The sequence below is a fragment of the Ambystoma mexicanum genome, chromosome 14 (genome assembly GCF_040938575.1).
Source record: "Ambystoma mexicanum isolate Mex_15411 chromosome 14, UKY_AmexF1_1, whole genome shotgun sequence".
Taxonomy (NCBI): Eukaryota; Metazoa; Chordata; class Amphibia; order Caudata; family Ambystomatidae; genus Ambystoma; species Ambystoma mexicanum.
In genome coordinates this window covers 610366947-610388077 of record NC_090940.1, presented here as the reverse complement: position 1 = coordinate 610388077, position 21131 = coordinate 610366947, and the positions used below count along the sequence as shown (strand labels likewise).

Here is a 21131-nt window from a genome sequence, read left to right as displayed (position 1 = left end):
CTTAATAGATGAAGTTTAGTCCTTCTCGACTAAGCAATGCCCTTGCCGATGATAGTTATATCCTTGTCTTCTTGTTGCAGGTGATGGAAGTTGCGGCGACTACCGAAGACTGGTTTCAGCAGGTAAGATGACACGCCGAGCGGCGCTGAGAGCGTCCTTGCAAATGTCTAATCTGCGGTTTTTGCCTTGCAGACCATAACAAACTGGAGAAGGGGATGAGGGTGTGGCAGGCCGCATGAGTTGGGCGGCTTCGAAGACCAAAGGATGCAGCTAAGCAGGTGAGGATGAAGTTGGTACCCAACTCGGGTGGTTTGAACCCAAATGATGCTGCGGAGCAGGTAAGGATGACAATGGTTCCTGCCTTGGATGACTTTGAGGCCGATGAATGCAGCTGAGCAGGTAAGGTTGGCTATGGTTCCTGGTTTAGATGACTTCGGAGCCGATGAACGCAGCTGAGCAGGTAAGGATGGCGATGGTTCTTGGTTTAGATGACTTCTGAGCCGATGAACGCAGCTGAGCAGGTAAGGATGGCAATGGTTCTTGGTTTAGATGACTTCGGAGCCGATGAACGCAGCTGAGCAGGTAAGGATGGCGATGGTTCTTGGTTTAGATGACTTCGAAGCCGATGAATGCAGCTGAGCAGGTATGGATGGCGACGGTTCTTGGTTTAGATGACTTCGAAGCCGATGAATGCAGTATGTGCCCAAAGATGGGCGTGGTTTAAATAGCAAGGCAGTACCCAGGTGCCCTCGGGGCGGGCCCCACCCTGGAAGCTGGACCGCAGTATGCAGTTCTTCCAGTATTCCGCATGGGGGCAGCCATACTTGTCCATTGGCCATTAAAAGCCCGTCCCAGCAAGCGTCTCCTATGCCAGCAGCGCCAGGACTGGCTCCAGGGCATGCGAGGGGAGCCAAATAGGGTTCGTAGGGGCCCGTGCACCCTTGACGGAGATAAGGTTGTGACGGCAATCCCCCCCAAGGCCCCTCTCAAGGCGATTCCCCGGCCAGGCTCTGGTTTGGAAGGGAACGCCCGATGAAACCGCTGGAGTAAACGAGGAGCATGAACATTCTTGCTGGGTTCCCATGACCTATCCTGAGGTCCATACCCTTTCCAATCCACTAGATAGTAGAGTTTTGATCTCACCACTTTAGAGTCTAGAATGTCTTTCACTTTGTACTCAGGTTCACCCTGAATGATGATCGGTTCTGGTGGAGTTGTTAACCGGGTCCCGGGTTTAAATGGTTTCAGCAGGGATACATGAATTACTGGATGTATTTGCATGTTGGTTGGTAGAGTCAATTTCACTGCTGCCGGATTGATGACGGTTTCCACTGGATAGGGTCCCAAGAACCGTGGGCGAAAAGTTAGCTTTCCCTTGAGTGGTACGTGCTTGGAAGCAAGCCACACCATGTCCCCCACCTGATAGACGGGAGTTTCGGAACGATGCTGGTCCGCAAACCTTTTCTGGCGTGCCTTACCCAGCCGTAGGTGTTCCTGCGCTTTGGCGAAGGCTTGAGTGATGGTATTGTGTAGGGTCTCAACGGCGGGCATTTCCAGGGTTCTGGGGATGTCTAGCTCAGATGTTCGGGGATGTCGCCCATAGATCGTAAAGAATGGTGTTTGTCCTGTGCTGCTATGTTGCGAATTATTACACGCGTACTCTGCGATCCACAGAAGGTCTCTCCAATCCCCTTCACTCTGATGAAGCATGCAGTGCCAGTATTGCTCAAGAGTCTGATTTGTTCTCTCGGTTTGACCGTCGGTTTGAGGGTGGTGAATTGTGGACAAACGGATGTCTATCTGGGCCAGAGAGCAGCATTTCTTCCAAAAGATAGAAACAAACTGAGTTCCACGAGCTGATATCAGGACTGAAGGAAATCCGTGCAGGCGGACGACCTGTTCCAGGAAGACCTTAGCGAGGCCGGAGGCAGTCGGTAGACCCTTAAAGGGGAAGAAATGGGCCATTTTAGAAAATAGATCCACAATCACCAAGATGGTATCGAAGCCTTGACATGGAGGAAGTTCTCTAATAAAATCTAGCGATAGCGTGTGCCATGGGGCCGGGGGAATGTCCAACGGCTGAAGGAACCCATCTGGTCTTTGCTTGCAGGATTTGTTTTGGGCACAGACCCCACACGAAGACACGAATTCGATTACATCCTTGCGCCAGGTTGGCCACCAGTAGTTCCTTCTGATTTTGGCTAAGGTTTTGGCGATTCCTGGGTGGCCTTCCATGAGGGAATCATGGTACTCGGAGATAACCTGTCCCTGTAACTCCTTCACTAGAACAAATAACCGGTCCCGATAATGCGGCAGTTGCCCCTTGACACAGTAGTGCTTTCCTCTAGAGGCCCATTCCTGTAGCTGTTCTTGGGTGAGAATCTTTTGGATTTCATATAGGAGTTCACTTTGGGTCATGGTGGTGGTGATACCTAAAACACAATTTTCTGGTATGTTGGATTCTGGGTCCGGCGGCGTGTATGCCATTTCGTCTGTGCCCATGCGGGAGAGGGTGTCCGCTTTGCCGTTCTTAATCCCGGGTCGATATGTAATTACAAAGTTGAATTCAGCGAAAAACAGGGCCCAACGCAGTTGTCGTGACGATTAGGCTTTAGCTCCTTTCAAGTATTGGAGGTTCTGGTGATCTGTTATTAGAGTGACGGTGTGTCGGGCCCCCAGCAGATAGTGTCACCAGGCCTTGAAAGCAGCTTTGATGGCTAGTAAATCCTTATCGGCGATAGCGTAGTTAAGTTCCGCTGGTGTGAATTTGCGCGACCAAAAGGCCACTGGATGCAATTAGCCAGTTAGAGGGTCCTTTTGGGACAAGACTGCCCCCATGGCCAGACTGGACGCATCAGTTTCCACAATGTAAGGGAGCTCTGGGCGTGGATGTCGCAAGATGGGGGCGGAGGTGAACCATGTCTTAAGCTCTTGGAAGGCCCTTTCCGTTACTTCGGTCCAATTAAATGTCTTGTTGGTTTTTCGGAGCAGTGAAGTTATCGGGTGCACAATTTGGGAGAATCCGGGGATGAAGCATCGATAGAAGTTCGCAAACCCCAACATGCGCTGAACTCCTTTGATTGAAGTAGGAGCTGGCCAGTTGAGGACTACGTCCGCCTTGTGAGCGTCCATTCGAATGCCATGGGGAGAAAGGACGAATCCCAGAAATTCCACCTCTGTGACATGGAACAAGCACTTTTCCAGCTTGGCGTAAAGATGGTGTTGAGGAAGTTTAGCCAAAACAGCCCGCACATGCCCAATGTGTTCTTGTTCGGACGAGGAGTACACCAGGATGTCGCTGATATAAATAAGAGCACAGATATCGATGAGTTCTCGAAGGACGTCATTCATAAAATACTGGAAAGCGGACGGCGCGTTACATAGCCCAAATGGCATGACTTGGTACTCAAACAGGCTGTACTTGGTACGGAAGGCCGTCTTCCATTCGTCCCCTTCTCTTATGCGCACCAGGTGGGAGGCCCCTCTCAAGTCCAGTTTAGTATAGATCTGGGCCTCCTTAACCTGGTCCAGTAACTCCGGAATCAAGGGTAGTGGGTAGTGGTTTTTGACAGTTATCTGGTTCAATGCACGATAATCTATACACGTTCTCAGATCACCTTCCTTCTTCGGTACGAAGAATAACGGGGCCGCGGCCAAGGACTTGGACGGGCGAATAAAACCATTGGCCAGGTATTCCTTCAGGTACGTCTTCAAATGCTGATTTTCGGGCTCGGTGAGCACGTAAATACACCCACATGGAATCTGGGCTCCTGGTAGCAGGTCTATTTGGCAGTCATAAGGCCTGTGAGCCGGCAGCGTATTAGCCCGCTCCTTCTGGAAAGCATCCTGGAAATCTTGGTATTGGACCGGCAAGGTCAGGATCCCTCCGAGGGCATGAGCCAAGCCTTCCCGCACCGGAGAAGTTGCAAGTTTGGTCTTCCGCCCTTTCGGGTAACAGGTATGCGTACAGCTGTGGGCGAAAACCAGTTCACAAGCTCGCCAGTTGATTCGGGAATTATGGGCCACCAACCAAGGCATTCCCAGGATCAGCCGGAACTGAGGAGCTTTGATCAGGTCAAAGACTATGATTTCACGATTGCCCATCTTCGCACAGGAGGGTGAGTTCCGTAGTACACTCAGACACAGGGCCAGAAGCAATTTCGTTTCCATCAACTGTGGTTACAGTTTCTGCGGTTGAGTTGGAGCACAGGACTGGACCCATCTTTGCTGCAAGATCTCGATCAATATAGTTCCCTACTGCCCGGCTGTCTAGGTAAGCTTCTAAGGAATGCATCTCAGACGACTGTTGGTGGGGAATTATGATCAGTGGTAGCGCAAAATGGGAGGTCTGAAACTGGATTTCCTCGCTTGACAATTGGACCCCTACAATTGCCAGGCTCGGCCGTTTCCCGACTCCTCCTTGTTGTATATTCTTGCCTGGGTGAGCAGGAATGTTGTGATGTCATGTGGAGTGTTGATGTCTGAGTGTTGGAATGTGTGAGTGAAGGTTCCAGCCCTGGTCAGTTGGTGAACCCCCTGCCTTGGGTGATGGGCTGCCAGTGTTAATGGCCTTCAATGTCCTTTATGTAACTTAAATGACTGCCTGTAAAGATACTTGTGAAGCTGTTAATAAACCTGGCAAGTCAACCATAAGAAGGTTTGCGAGTCACTTCGTAACAATGGCGACAAGTCGGTCTTTTTGACAAGGAACCTGCGTGCTGATGCTGGAGGGGGTGCAGGAAGAAGGAAGAGGACAACACTGCCCCCCAAACAATACAAGTAGGGCCCATCACCCAGGGCAAAGACAGGGGGGAGAGGAGAGGCCCATGGCATGTGGGACCCTCAATTGCCCATAGGTTTATAAGAAAGAACTGGGCCTGGAACTGATCACTGAAAACGGGGAGAGCTAGGTCCCGGGCCCTAGGAGAGAAGCAGGGCCATGATGTGAAGGGAAGCTCAAGAAGGGAGCTGGGCCCTGAGTGTGGAGAAGGGAAACCGTCCCTTAAGGTGAAGGAAGAGGAAATTTGTAGTGGTCCTGCAAGAAGCACACAGCTAAAATGATGCCTTTTGAATAAAAGTACGGACACGTTGCATTTGGTACTTGGTAGTGACGGGTACCTTGGTGACTGGCTACTGTGGCAGCCGTGTGACGGTTGGGAGATGGAGATCAGGTGCGCTCTGAGGCAAGGGTGTGACTGATGACGTCACATAGAGGGCGGCCGGTGATGGCGAAGAGTGGAATGCCAGTGCGATGGCATGAGCGTGCAGCCGCTGCGCTCGGAATGTTGGCGAACTGTGTGGCGCTGTGTGTATGAAAATCAACAGCACCGTAAATGAAGGCCCGCATAAAGTTAAAGGAATGGACCTTCGTTTACGTGGTGCGACGTGGGAAGCAGGAAGAAAAGGCAGAACAAAGCGTCTCATTAGAAGGGGAGTGAATTTTCAGCTCACATGCAGATCTCAATACAAGAGTGCGAGGTTGCGAGATAATACAGCTCGTCCACATAAACATTCCGAAGTGCGAGATTGCGGGATAACGAGCGCGTCCAGGTGGAAATCCCGAAGTGCAGAGTATTCAGAAGGAACAAGTTACTTACCTGTAACTGTTGTTCTCCAGCATGGGTCTGGCATGGATTCACATGCTCATGAATATTCCCCGTCGTCAGGCTGGGAATCCTCGGTAAAGAAAAAACCAGTATCAGTTTCGTTTCTGATCTGTCTTTCGTAGCAATAACCAATCACTGGTCTCTGCGTCATACTGACCACAGCCAATGACTGCCCTCTACCTAAGCACCGCCTCTGGCAGCCATCTTCAGATTTGGAAGCACGTGAAGTGGCAGTATGACCAAGTGAAGAGCCGCAGAGGGGTAGGCGGGAGGGTTCGCATGTGAATCCATGCCAGACCCATGCTGGAGAACAACAGTTACAGGTAAGTAACTTGTTCCTTCTCCAGCATGGGGTCTGGCATGGATTCACATGCTCATGAATAAAGAATACATAGCAGTACACACATGCACAACCACGGGAGGTGGCAAAGGCTCAACATTAAGCATCACATCAACTCAACATTAAGCATCTTACCTCCTCACCAGGCTCACCTCAGGCGAACAGGTTGCGCAGCACTGCTTGGCCGACCCTGGACTCCTCCCTGGAATCCCGGTCGACGCAGTAGAATTTCGTGAAGGTGTGCGTCGACCTCCACGTAGCAGCCCTGCATATGTCCAGCAGGGGCACACCAGATAGGAACGCCGTGGTAGCTGCGATCGCTCTGGTGGAATGGGCTCTCGGACGGCCAGGCAGCGGTCGGTTTGCCAACCGGTGACAGCACATGATACAGCCGGAGAGCCATCTGGAGATGGAAGCCTTCGAGAGAGCCTTCCCCTGATTGACAGGTCCAAAGTTCACAAAGAGTTGTGACGTCTTCCGAAAACCCTTCGTGCGGTCCACGTAGAACTTCAGCGCTCTAGCTACATCCAGCGAGTGCAAAGTCCTCTCAGCCGGCGACGAAGGCGACGGGAAGAACACAGGTAACACCAAGGGTTCGTTGAGATGGAAGTCTGACGGTACCTTGGGCATGAAGGAAGGGTGCGTCCTGAGCACTACCCTCGTGTCGTGGAAAGTCAAGTACGGGGCCTTGCAGGAAAGGGCCTGGATCTCTCCCACTCGTCGTGCGGAGGTGATGGCCACAAGAAAAGCTGTTTTCCACGATAGAAACTTCAACGGGGCCGAGTGCAGAGGCTCGAACGGAGGTCCCATGAGCTTGGTCAGCACCACGTTGAGCTCCCACGCCGGGGCCGGAGCCTTCACCGGCGGGAACGATCTGAACAGTCCCTTCATGAACTCTTTCACCAGACGATGAGACCACAAGGACGTCCGCCCCGTGGTTCTGGTGTATCGGGAGATCGCAGCAAGATGAATCTTGATGGACGCGTGTGCCAGACCAGCTTTGGCCAGCGTCAGCAGGTACGGCAGTACTTGGGGAGCTGTAATCCGTAGAGGGTTAATCTTCTGTGCGTGGCACCAGACAGAGAACCTCTTCCATTTGTGTCCGTAGCATTTAAGAGTCGAGGACGCCCTGGCCTTTGCAAGAACCTCTCTGCAATCGGCCGGTATGTCGTATCCTCCAAACTCTAGCGCTGCAGGAGCCAGGCATGCAAGTTCAGCGACTTCGGGTCGTGGTGGAGGATGGCGCCTCCTTCCCTGGAGAGTAGATCCGCGTCCGCCGGCAGCTTGATCGGCGGGGACGCTGACAAGTCCAGCAAGTCCGGGAACCATATCTGCCTCGGCCACGCAGGTGCGACGAGGTTCATCCTGCACCGTGACCTCTTGAGCTGGTTGACGAGCCGGATTAGCAGAGGCAAGGGAGGGAACGCGTAGAGGAACAGGCCCTCTCAGGGGAACGAGAAAGCATCGCCCATGCTCCTCGTCTGGGGAAACCTGCTGGCGAACCTCCGGCACTTGGTGTTCGTCGCCGTCACGAACAGGTCGATCTGGGGTGTGCACCACCGTCGGAAGAGGCGATCCACCAGATCCTGCCGTAGTTCCCACTCGTGGCACGAGCGCAGCTCCCTGCTGAGTGAGTCGGCGATGGTGTTTTTTATCCCTGCCAGATGAAACGGCACCAGAAAAATCCCTTGGGCGACGGCCCAATGCCACAGGTCCTGCGCCTCCTTGGACAGCGCTGGGGACCTGGTTCCGTCCTGTTTCCTGATGTAAAACATGGTGGTGGTGTTGTCGGTGAAGATCCTCACCACCTTGCCCTTGAGGGACGGAAGGAAGGACCTGAGGGCCCAAAACACTGCACGGAGCTCCAGGACGTTGATATGCAGGGACTTCTCCGTCGGGAGCCAGAGTCCCCTTGCGTGCAGATTTTCGGTGTGCGCTCCCCACCCTTCCAGGGAGGCATCCGTGGTCACAGTCTCCTGGTGGGCTGGGGTCTGGAAGTCCATGCCCGCCGTCAGATGCGCGCGGGTGCCCCACCACCGTATCGCTCGTCGGAAACTCTCGTCGAGCTTGATCCTTTCCTCGAAGCTGCCCGTCGTCTGGATCCAGCGAGCATCCAGGAATTCTTGCAACGGGCGCATCCGGAGCCTGCACATGGGAATGAGGTAGATGCAGGAAGACATCATCCCGAGGAGGGACTTGATGGACCTCACTTTGGCCGCGTCGGCCACCAACATCCGTTGCACCTTGCCCAAGATGGTCCTGGTCCTCTCCTCCGACGGGGAGGCCAGAAGGGACACTGTGTCGAGCCTCGCTCCCAGAAACAGTGCGACTTGCGCGGGCACCAGGTGGGATTTGGCGTAGTTCATGGAGAATCCCAGGTCCGTGAGGAGTTGGACGGTCCTTGCCGTGTGGACCACGGCGAGCTCCCTCGTCTTGGCGCGGATGAGCCAGTCGTCCAGGTAGGGGTAGACGTGAATCCCCTCGCGGCGCAGCTGCGCCGCCACCGGTGCGAGGCACTTGGTGAATACCCTGGGTGCCGACCGTAGTCCGAAGGGAAGGGCTTTGAACTGGTAATGACGCCCCTGGACCACGAACCTGAGGAATTTTCGGTGCCCCTTTAGGATGGGAATGTGGAAGTAGGCATCCTCCAAATCCAACGACGATAGGAAGTCTCCTTCCTCCAGCTGACCCAGGACGTGCTGGAGGGTGACCATCCGGAACTTCTGCGCCTTGATGAACTTGTTCCGACGTCGCAGGTCTAGGATGGGGCGCCATCCTCCCGTCTTCTTCTTCACGAGGAAGTATCTCGAGTAGACTCCGGAGCCCCGAAGCCTCTTTGGGACGAGTTCGATGGCGCCCTTTCTGAGCATCGCCTTTACCTCCAGGAGAAGTTGAGGGACGTGAAGTTCTTTCCTGGCCATGGGGGGGACGCGCGGGCACCTTCTTTGAAACTCGAGCGCGTGGCCCCGGGCCAGGGCGTCCAGCACCCAACGGTCGGTGGAGATGGACTCCCACACGCTGACGAAGCCGCCAGCCGGCCTCCCACCGGGGTGCTTCGGTGGGGGCCCGACCCCACGGCCGGTTCAATCCTGCTTGGACGCGGCCTTGCCACCTTGACCTCCTTGGCGACGACGGCGGGGTCCGCTAGACTTGCCTCGTCCTCTGTAGGCCTCTTGCGACGACGAGCGGGCCGCTTGACGGTAGGAAGCGAAACCGCCGCCGGAACCTTTGGAGGCGCCCTTGCCTCCGCCGCTCCGAAAGGGCGTCCGTCGTTGCTGCAGAACTCCAAGGGCCCGGGCCGTCTCAGTATCCGCCTTGATGGCCTGAAGGGAATCGTCCACTGTCTTCCCAAACAGGTTGTTCCCGTCGAAGGGCATGTCCAGGACTCTGGTCTGGACGTCCTGCCGGAAGTCCGTAGCTTTGAGCCATCCACGACGTCGAAGGCAAACGCCGTTGCCCAGCTGGCGGAACCCAGTGTCGGCGATGTCCGTCGCCACGGTGATGGCGTGGTCCGAGGCCACCTCACCTTCCTGCAGGATCTCCAGGGCCTCCGCCCTCTTGTCGTCCGGCAGAAAATCCAGCAGGGGAGCTATCTTGTACCAGAGCTCCCTGTCGTAGCGAGCCACGATAGCCAAGACGTTGGCCGCTTTAATCGTCGTCGCTGCCGACGAGATGACTCTACGTCCCATAGCATCCAATTTCTTTCCCTCGCCGTCCGGCGGGGAAGTCGATGTGGAGGCCGCACCCCCCCCCGCTTTCTTCCTGGCTGCCGCGGAGACGACGGAATCCGGGGTAGGCTGCGCCCGGAGGCATAGGGGGGCCGTGTCCGGGACCCGGTACTTTTTCTCGTACCGGTCTCTTCTAGCTGGCGTCGTGGAAGGGTTCTTGAGGAGGGAAAGGCCCTCATCCCAAATGTCGTCCAACAGAGGCACTGCGAGGACCGTCTTCCTCTTGGCCTCGCGCCGCTGATAAAGGAAGCCTTCCTTTTTCTTCTCCTCAGGGCAGAGTTGGAAAAGCTCGGAAGCCCTGGAGATTATGGAGTGGAAAGATCCGATCTCGTCGGGCGGAGAAGCCCTGGTGGGAGGCGACGACGGAATATCCTCGTCGTATGCCTCGTCATCCGTACCCGTCGCTGCCGTGTCAGTCCCCGTATCATCCCCTCGGGTGGACGGGGAGGAGGGCTGGACGGGGCGCGACGGTTGAAAAGGAGGTGGTGGATGGATCCTTCTTTTCTTGGTAGGGGGAACACCAGAAGGTCCCGGTTCTGGATCCCCCGACGGGAGAGGTTCCTCCGTCGGTAACGGTAGCCTCGTCCTTATCTCGGAGCATAAGGACTGTATGGCCAACAAAATGGCCGCCGAGTTGTCTTGCGGCGCTGGCAGAGGGGAATCCGACGGGCGAGCAGGGGCCCCGTCGGTATCCTCGACGATGTCGTCGTCGTCACCTGCGTCGGGGTCCATTCCGACGGGCTGGCCTTCTTCCACGCCTAGGCCGTGGCTTAAGACCTCGATCAGCTCCTCTTCTGAGGTTGAGGCCGAATCTACGACGACGCCCTGCCCCCCCTTCTTCTTCCCCACGGAGGGTTTCACGGGGGTCCTATCGATGGGCACAAAAGAAGACTCCCTCCGAGGAGGCAGGGAGATTCTGGGCCCTGAGGTCGCCACCACTGGTGCAGCCTCCACAGGCTGAGCCAGGGCCGCCGCGACCGTTTCGATAGAGGGCTTGGTCGGATGGATCAAGGCCTTCACCACCTTAGGTGCGCTCACCGCCTTATCCTTGAGGGAGGGGGCACTGCCACGCTCCTCCTCTGCCTTAGAGCTCGACCGGGGCCTCTCCAGGAGCTTCGCCGGGTGCTCGGCCTTCCTCTTACCCGACCCAGAGCGTTGGCTCGTGGTTGATGGTGCCGGGGAGGGTGCACCCTGCCTGGCGCCCGTAGAGCCCGACCGTTCGGCGCTCCCGGTGCCAGCGGACTCGCGGTGCTTGGCCTTATGTTGGGCCCCCGTCGCCGGGGCGCCCTCAAAGGTCTTAGAAGACCGCTCGGATTTCTTCTTCTTCTCGCCAGACGGGCTCTTACCCTCCAGCCAGTTGGCGAGACGTTGATGGCGGTCCTTCATGGTCCGTTCCGACATGTTGCCGCAAAACGCACAGTCCTTCTCCACGTGCGTCTTGTCCTCATGAAGGCAGTAAAGGCAGAAAGAGTGTTCGTCCTCCTTAAAGACGTTCTGCAGCTGGCATCCAGGGCAGACCCTGAACAGCTTTCCGGGCGTCGAGCTTCCCTTCTCCTGGGCCATCTCCGAGACCGGGCCTGAGAAGCTTCTGGAGTCCTCCGAAGTGTAGCTCGACGAAATCTTCACCCTTGAGGGGCACAGACGAATCCGACACGGGTCCCCGTTGATCGGATGTAGGATCGGTGGAGCTTGAGGCTCTTTTGACCGAAAGAATCGAAGTTTTTTGTGAAAAAGCGCGAAAAATAGCACTAACGCTAGAGAGCAATAGCACGAGGATCCCAACACATGAACGTGCGGTAAAAATCTGAAGATGGCTGCCAGAGGCGGTGCTTAGGTAGAGGGCAGTCATTGGCTGTGGTCAGTATGACGCAGAGACCAGTGATTGGTTATTACTACGAAAGACAGATCAGAAACGAAACTGATACTGGTTTTTTCTTTACCGAGGATTCCCAGCCTGACGACGGGGAATATTCATGAGCATGTGAATCCATGCCAGACCCCATGCTGGAGAAGTAAAGCTTCATAAGACTTTCATACCACGTGTTAACGAAAAGGAAAGATTGACTTTGCTGCATATAAAGGGAGTCATTGTGAAGTGTCCCAGACTACATTAGAAAGTCGTTATGAAGCCACAGGAAGGAAAGAGAGCCGTAAATGGTAGCGCCCAGAAAGACGGCAGAGAATTTATCCTTTGTTTGTTATTACAAGTATGAAGGAGAAGATAAGGAAAATGCATATCCTTTAAGTATGGAAGTATGTTTCAATGGAAAGTGAAACTATATTATTTAAAGATGTAATTTCGATAAGAGCCCTGCCGGAGCTGCTGTTCTGTGTGAGTGACCGACAAAAGTATTGAAAAGGAATGCCAGTTCTAACCAAAGTTCAGGTATTTACAGGTTACGGATGCGAGGCACCCATGGACACTTAGCTGAAAGGGTTGATATGTGATGACAATTTAACAGACTGGAAGTGGAGTGGAAGAGTTTGCTCATGTGTGAAGTTAGTATAATCCTATTAGAGGAATTTTCAGGGGAAGTTGAATGGGTGAGTGTGGTTATGGGTAAAGTTAAGTATAAGTATAACCATATTTGAGGATTTACGGGTAAAGCCAAAGGTTCGCTATGGACTATTAGGAGGTGTTAGTAGGTCTCGGCATTAGGTTGCTTGAAAGCAACATGGACTTTTAGGAATTCCTAGAATGTAATTGTACCTGATTTGATGATTGTCGGTTCAAACGTTATAAGTTATGCATCTGGAATGTTACAATGCAAATGAATTTTAACTGACTCTGTTAAGATATAGTCAAAGTTGGCATGAAGTGTGGTGTGAGTCAGAGAAGATGTGAGATGGGTAGCGCCCATAGTGTGTATAGTGTGTGTGTGAGTGCCACAATGGTGTTAGAAAGAGGTAGTGCCTCTGTTGTTAGTATGAAACTTGGCTAGCATTGTAAGTGCGTGAGTGTCTCTGATGGTGAGTGTGCCTAGCTGACATGTTAAACCTACCATATGCTGAGATGGGTTGTGATCTCAGCATAGTTTTAAGTTTGGTATGGGTGCGTCTGTGGTAGGAGCGTACATGGGTTAACGGTATACGGTGGATTGTGGTGGTAGCACCACCGCTTCTGTGTGGAAGTGTCTGCAATAATTCAGATGCATGGTGAGGAGACGTATATTAGTGCATGGTGGTAGCGCCACCTTTACAGTGAGGGCGTGACTGTGTTATAGTCATGCAGGGTAAATAGCTATTCTGAGTGGTAGTAACTCCATCCAGACAAGGTGCGACTTTGAGTACAGTCCTGCTTGAGTCATAGCTATTGTGCTGGGTGGTAGCGCCCCCAGTTGGTTGGAGTGTGACCGTTATTACAGTCACACATGGGTAAAGAGGTATGTGTGTGGGTGGTAGCGCCCCCGGTGTTTGTAGGAGCATGTCTGTTGGTGATGGGCATGAAAGGTCACACATGTACTTCTATCTTGTGGTCGTGTACCACTAATGTTTTTCCTTTATTGCACGCAGGTGGTTGCTCCTAGCTGTACTGCGTGCCTATTGTAGACTCGCAACATCTTTCAGGGTCCAGAGTGTGCTAGTATTTTGTCGTTGGTCCCGGTGTGCCTGGCCAGTACACTGGGAGTAAGCTGAGTGTCAGAGTGTTGTGCACATGCGGTGTGCCTGCCCTGGTCATACGAGTCTGTGTGGATGGGGTGTGTTGGTATGAGTGGAGGTGTGTCCCGTGGTGTTTTGCATGTTGTGATTAGTTGCAAGCAGTGGAGATGTCTTGTGGGGAGTGCCTAGTGTGTGCAGTGTGTTAATGTAAAGGGGGGAGATATGTTGTATATGTCTTGCCTGGGTGAGCAGGAATGTTGTGATGTCATGTGGAGTGTTGATGCCTGAGTGTTGGAATGTGTGAGTGAAGGTTCCAGCCCAGGTCAGTTGGTGAACCCCCTGCCTTGGGTGATGGGCTGCCAGTGTTAATGTCCTTCAATGTCCTTTATGTAACTTAAATGACTGCCTGTAAAGATACTTGTGAAGCTGTTAATAAACCTGGCAAGTCAACCATAAGAAGGTATGCGAGTCACTTCATAACACTCCTCCTGTGTTTTCTTATCCGTGGCACCAACTGCTCGTCTGGGGGGCTTAACTGGGCAGTCCTTTAAGAAGTGACCTGCTTTTCCACAATACAGACACAAGTGCATCTCCCTTCTTTTGTCTCTTTCAGCCTGGGTCAACGGGGCCTAACCCCGCCTATCTGCATTGGTTCACTGGCCCCATCTGAGCACCGTGGAGTGTGATCCTTGGGACGCACGAATAAAGGACGCAAATCTGATTTTCCGCGGTCACTCTTCCTGTCCTGCAGGCGACGGTCCAACTGTATCACCAACTCAATGAACTCAGCACAATCCCGGGGGGGATTCACCACTTGGGCCAGGACATCTTTTAACTCCCCACGAAGACCCCGGTGAAATAACGTGGTCGGTTTATCCTCAGGCCAGTCCGCTTCGACCACCAGTCGATTAAAAGTTGCAATATAAGTCAGCAGGTCCTGGCTCCCTTGGCGGAGTGACAAGAGTTTGTTGTCCAGGGCCTGCCCATGGTAGCGTCGGGCAAAGAGTTTCTCCAATTCCCGCTGAAACCCATCAAAGTCTCGCAGCAGAGGATCATCTTGGCTGATCAACGGCACTGGGCAGTCGGCCGCACTTCCACTAAGGTAAGAGAGCACAAAAGCCACACATGCTTGGTCCGTGGGGAAAGCCCCCGGCCTGCACAGAAAATGAAGGCGACATTGGTTCATGAAGGTGGCGTATCGCCGGGGTTCTCCCGCAAACCATTCCGGAGGAGCCAGTGGCACAGTTCCAGGGAGGTTAATCTGAACAGGATTATTTGCGGTGGCCGAGGTGGAGGGACTAACTCCGGGCAACGGGGCTTGTCCTGCTTGTGACTGGAGGAGTTGCCTCCCAAGGTCGTCTTTTCTCTCCTTGATCACAACCAGTTCCCTTCGTAAACCATTAGTCTCCTGCCGCGCGGAATGGACCTCCGCATGCAACTGCCCCAACAACTGGGCTAGCTGATCTGTTTCCGACGTTTCCATAGTAGACGCCCAGGTTGGTTTGTAAGTTAGGGCTTTGCCTTCTGTAACGCTCACCTTGCTTTCCCATGGGGATGTCTTCCGACACACCGGTGAGCTCCTCGGGTCCCTTCGCCAGTCCCGGACTCTGGATAAGCGGGATTTCACTCTAGAAGACAGGAGGGGCAGCTTAGTTGCGATTCCTTCTTCTCCACCCTCCTCCCGTGTTCCCTTGTAGATCCCCAAGGGACGACTCTCACCTGATTGAAGATGACGGTGTGCTCTCCGTCCTGCCGAACTGGGCAGGGGCGCGTGGATTTTGGCCCCATACCGCCGAGTTACTGCACTGGCGAGGGCCGGAGTTCAGACCTGCTCCAACTCCTTTTCCAGGTAAGTTTTTAAAGATGAAAGCGATGTCTTTATAGATTAAGTTTAGTCCTTCTCGACTAAGCAATGTCCTTGCCGATGATAGTTATACCCTTGTCTTCTTGTTGCAGGTGATGGAAGTTGCGGCGACTACCGAAGACTGGTTCGAGCAGGTAAGACGACACGCCGAGCGGCGCTGAGAGCGTCCTTGCAAATGTCTAACCTGCGGTTTTTGCCTTGCAGACCATAACGAACTGGAGAAGGGGATGAGGGTGTGGCAGGCCGCACGAGTTGGGCGGCTTCGAAGACCAAAGGATGCAGCTAAGCAGGTGAGGATGAAGTTGGTACCCACCTCGGGTGGTTGTGAACCCAAAGGATGCTGCGGAGCAGGTAAGGATGACAATGGTTCCTGCCTTGGATGACTTTGAGGCCGATGAATGCAGCTGAGCAGGTAAGAGTGGCTATGGTTCCTGGTTTAGATAACTTCGGAGCCGATGAACGCAGCTGAGCAGGTAAGGATGGCAATGGTTCTTGGTTTAGATGACTTTGGAGCCGATGAACGCAGCTGAGCAGGTAAGGATGGCGATGGTTCTTAGTTTAGATGACTTCGAAGCCGATGAATGCAGCTGAGCAGGTAAGGATGGCAGAGCAGGATGAGCGTCACGCTGCTAGAGCAGAATAACGCAAAGCGCGTGCCCTAAGATGGGCGTGGTTTAAATAGCAAGGCAGTACCCAGGTGCCCTCGGGGCGGGCCCCACCCTGGAAGCTGGACCGCAGTATGCAGTTCTTCCAGTATTCCGCAAGGGGGCGGCCATACTTGTCCATTGGCCATTGAAAGCCCGTCCCAGCAAGCGTCTCCTATGCCAGCAGCGCTAGGACTGGCTCCAGGGCATCCGAGCGGAGCCAAATAGGGTTCGTAGGGGCCCGTGCGCCCTTGACGGAGATAAGGTCGTGACATTGGTAAAATGCATATGTTTTACACCTTTTTTGGTCACCGTAAATTGGTATTGTATAAATCCAATTAGATTGCAATTTCTATGTTGAATTGGCAGATCCTACCTGCATTACAAATCATAATTCGGGCTTTGTGATAATTGACTGGAAATATTTAGCCCTAATCAGATTGTGCACTCAGTTTGAGGAGACAGGATCTGTCTGCGCTATACACTTCATGTACCAAAGTACCTTTCCAATAATTCTTAAGCCTCCACCAATATTATACTTTTGGTTTGCACTTCTCTGCTCTTTTAGATTTTGTAGCAGCACATTACACCCTATTCGGTATTCTATTATATTCATGTTTTCAGTTCCATATCTACTCTGATTTCCATTATACTTATGTTTTCATTTCCATTTTGAGATACTAATCTTTTTCTTTTCCTCTTTGAACACACACGTACAACACGTGTCCTTAGTACTCCTCAGAGTAGGTGTATAACATGCCGACAGGATTAGACAACTCGTATCTATAGATATACTTTCTTTGTAACCTTTCTTTTCTTGCAACTGTTTGGCATAACAGTAACAGCTACTGTCTATACCACGTTATCACGCCATAAACGTAGCCGACACACTCAGCTTGTTTACATCCGTGATGTAATTCACATTAGCAACGTGATGACGTCACACGTATGACGCATATTTATACCGCCATGGTTTGTAGCTTTGAACATGGCAAGACCTGAACGGCTTGTTACTCCTCCTTTTGTAAATATTATCAATCAGGTTCTATCCACACTACTCGCTAGCATATTCCAAGCCTGGCTTTTATATTTATTTTTCCCTTTTATCCTGTCTCTTGTCCATAGGAACACAGACGTTTGACTGTGCGACTTGTTTTCTGAATACACGCTTCAGCCACACTTATTCAGTCGCTTTCCATGCACACATCGGGCCACAGACTAGATTTTAGTAAGTGCTTCTACTTCCTGTTTCCTCGTATGTGAGTAATGACATTTGTCCAATCAGAGGGACTTTTCTTTTATACAAAACTATATTTTCATTTTCCTAGGTTTACAACTTGGAAGCCATACTATAGGCAGACGGCTCATTTCCTATTTACACCGTAGGAAATCATTTTAATCAACATATGGTACGCTTCTTTTTTTCAAAATGTTTTCTCTATTTCACATGGGTTTAAGGTGGATTTCATCCAAAATTTCCTTACTGCTCTCATAACTATGAATTAGTGTATATATTTAAAAAACATTATCTAGGTACCAATGTATTTTTCTTGTTGCTTACATCTGTCACATTATGAGAAAATTGATTAGGTTTTGACAGATGATAATTGTATTTGATATCTGTACAGTAACAACTTGATTAGATGATTTACACAAAAGTTGTTTTAGATGATTTACACTTACTGATTTGCATTTTTTTGGAATATTTGTAGATTCAACAAACTCACACGCTTAAAGCTGCAGTGATTGAGTTTGGACACCTAGGGCCTCATCACGAGTTGGGCCTCAGTCCTATAATGCAGCTGTAACGCTATTACCGCCGCATTTAAGGGTTGGCCCAATCTCGAGTTGGGCGGTAAGTTGGAGTTTTACCTCCAGCAAAAAACTGGAGGTCCAAATGTTCAATTACCACCCGTTTTCGGCACTATTACTACCAGCGGTAACAGCGCACCCCAACCCTATGGACCCAATGGGGATTTACCATCCCTCCGCAGCTCGGAATCCAGAGCAAATTGTGCTGGAAGAGTTGCGATAACTCAAATAGCGTTGGGCGGTAACCCGGCACAATTAGCGCCAGGATACCGCCTAACTCCTGATAGAGCCCAAAGTGTTTTTGTTGCTTTCTAACAGTTTGGTATTCAAAATCACCTTTCGTACCTCTTAAGGTGTGCCTGTCCAATCCCCTCGCTGCTTGCAGGTCTACTGCTGCAGTGTCTCCTCATGACCCGGCAAACAGCTGCTCCTGGACCGCCGTTGCCCGCGTCAATTGTTATAGGAGCTTGCTTTGCTCCAGAGGCTCTCTGGTGCACGCCAGCCATCGGAGACAGGCTCTTGGGATGGAAAGCTTCCCTCATTTTCGCTTCCCGCTGAGCAGCCTTTGCAAATCAGTTCCTCAGAGGGGAAGCTTCCCTCTTTGCGACCTCTGCACTTAAGACCTCTTGAAGGGACTGGCTACTGTCTTCTGTTTAACAGTGGTCCCAGCGTCTTCTCCCTCCTCCAGTTTCCGCATTGGCTGCATACACGGACTACACTGCTGTTCTTGCTCACTCTGCTCTCTAATGGCCTGCACCTCCTTGAGGACGTGGATTGGATGATTAAAATTTGGGTGATAGGGTTGTTTGAGCGAAATTGAGCTAAGGGTTTTAGCAGCTCTGATACTGGCCTTACATTTTTGAAGATCCTCATCCGTGGATGGATCAAACAGTGTTTTGCCATCAAACGGAAGGTCAAGCACATTCACCTGGATTTCTTGGTGAAAGGAAGAGGCTGACAAATATGCGTGTCTATGCGTGCAGACTGCACTAGTGACTGCTCTTGCTGTTGTGTCGGTGAGGTCTTTAACCACTTGAAGCTGCTGGATAGCTGCTTCTCTACCCTCTGAAATCCAAAACAAAATCTAATTTGGCGTCCTCCTGAGGTCGCATGTCTGCAAAGCGTTCAGGATTCTTCCAATTAAGGATATTAAATCCTCTCAAAACTGTAGCAGTGTTTACCTGCCTGAGTTGTAAGGTAGCGTTAGTGTAAGATTTCTTACCTTGAGTTCCCCATGCTTTTGCATTCTTATTAAGAACTGAAGCTGGAGATGTAGATGGGCCTTTACCCTTTGTGCCCAGGGCAGCTGAAACTAACGCCGACTATGCAGGAATATTGCCCATAAATATGAAAGGTTCCTCATTAGGCACCTTATATTTGTTGTCTAGAGCTTTGGAGATGTGTGGATCAGGATGAGGCTACCCCAACGAGCTAGAGTTTGCTCTAGAACAGACAATTCCATGGAAAGTGGGATCTTTGACTGCTAAAATGGCAGTTTTCAAAAAACACCTGCTGTTTCAGGCTTATCCTTAAGGAGGATAACTAGTGCCTGCATGGCGTTCATCACAATGAAACACCTTAGATGGGGACTGAGTGGTGTCGTCATCAGAATCTGTCTCATAGTCTTTGGACATTTTTTGTTTATTGGACGGAGGAACAGAGTCCTCATTGTCCACTGATACAGTGATTGGCTCAGGAATAGGATCGGTGGGCACTGCTCCCTGAGATATAATAGGTGACATTTTGCCTTTAATGCGTTAAGCCAGAAATTCTTAGAAGGGCTTAGAAAGCATGGTTTCCAACACTGTGTTGTTGATGTCATTTGCCATTTGATAAGGGTTAGGTTGTGGCTCTTCTAGTCTGAAAGCGGAAGTAGAAGAATCAGCCCTGTTAGGCAGCTGCTTTGGATTGTAGATGTTAAAAACCACCGGTCTAAGCACTTGGATATTGGTTAAAACCCAAATTGTCCTCAGACTAAGGAGAACATTGTGGCAAAATGTGAGGTGAATGAACTCTCACAAGAGTGCTGAATAATTGATCCGGTGGAACTGTAACAAATTCAGAAGTATCAACATCTTCAGAGTCAGAAATTAGATTAGAATTGTGGGGTGCATTTAAAGTCCCCAAACAAAAGTCCCTTTCACCTGAATGGCAGGCATTTAAACCCTGTTACAAAATGGCTTGGCTTTTGTTTTTCACATAAATGGCAGGCATTTAAACACTGCAACAAAAAACGCCTGGCTTTTGCTTGTGTTTTCCATGTAAAGTTAAAGAGCCATGTGGGAAGGGGCCTACCTATCATTATTAATGCATAAGCAGCAGTTTGATTTAAAAAAGAAGGAGGAATCAAAGAATCCAGTAACATGGAAAACAGGATTTTTCAACATTGAAAGCAAAAACGGTCTGCACATGTTTGCAAATAAAAACGGCTTTAAAAAGCCACAATGGAAAAAAAATATCACTGCTCACAGAAAAATGTCAGCCACAAAACTCCAGTGACCTTTGAAGAGACACTTAGTCTTCAGGAAAAACCTGTTCTGGCTGAGGGGAAAACTTCACAAAGGGAAATCCCATTTCAAGCTGGATGTCACATCTCCTTTTTAATAGCCCTGCAATAAAATGTGGTCCTGTTAAAGGTGTCAACATTCAGTATCCTCCAGACCTGCTGACTAGGAAAGCAGGGACTTCAAATGAAAGCCATCCTTAGCTGGAGCATGACTAAAAGGTGTGAATCCTTGTTGCACCCACTTCAAAGAGCACACACTAACTTCAAAGAGACTCATAAAAACCTCTGGTCACAGGCTGACACAGGGGGCATATGGCTGTGAGGAATGAAGCAGCCATCCCATTTTCTGAACAGGAACACACACAAATAATTTAAAAGACCATTTCATTTTGGCATTTTGCGCAGCAACCATACTGTGTATTGATTTCATTTTATACCATTTTTCATGTAATTTCCAGGCAGTTTTGGGGGTATAAAATGCATCTACCTATGACTCTGGGAACTGTAAGGGCCAGTTAGACTAGGTTTCTGGCTGATCTGAACATGTTACAAATGTGAGAGTTGGTGAAAAGGTGGAAAATGAAATTAGGGATATGCTTAATAATTTACATCTCCATAACTGTTGTGCATTTTATGGAAACGACAAAGATATGACACATGGCCATGCTACATCGTACGGATTTGGCGGTCGGCTTATCTAATTCCCCATTATCAGCTAAAACAGAAAATATGCTTAGTATGGCAGTAGCTAGTACAATTGTGTAGTTGTGATACATAACTAGTTTTTGCCAAAAAGTTGAAAGGAGAACAAAGGATGATGACAAATGGGAAAAGACAGATGTTGCTCCAAACTAACGGCACCTCTGAGGGTATGGGAACAGACAAAAAAATTGAAAGACTCAAAGGGGAGTAATTTCCTACTATTTGGTGCAACTAAGGAAGAAATAACGTATTTTCTGTTTGTATACGAAGGGATGAAAGACCTAAGGACAAAGTATATTAAAGCACTGCTTGTATTGCACAATGTTCAC

The 21131-nt window shown here is 50.9% G+C and overlaps 1 long non-coding RNA gene across 1 annotated transcript in view; it reads right to left on the bottom strand.

Annotated features, from left to right (window-relative positions):
- LOC138527026 (uncharacterized) overlaps positions 1-21131 on the bottom strand; it is a 377963-nt gene that overhangs the window by 133880 nt on the left and 222952 nt on the right. The window lies entirely within an intron of this gene.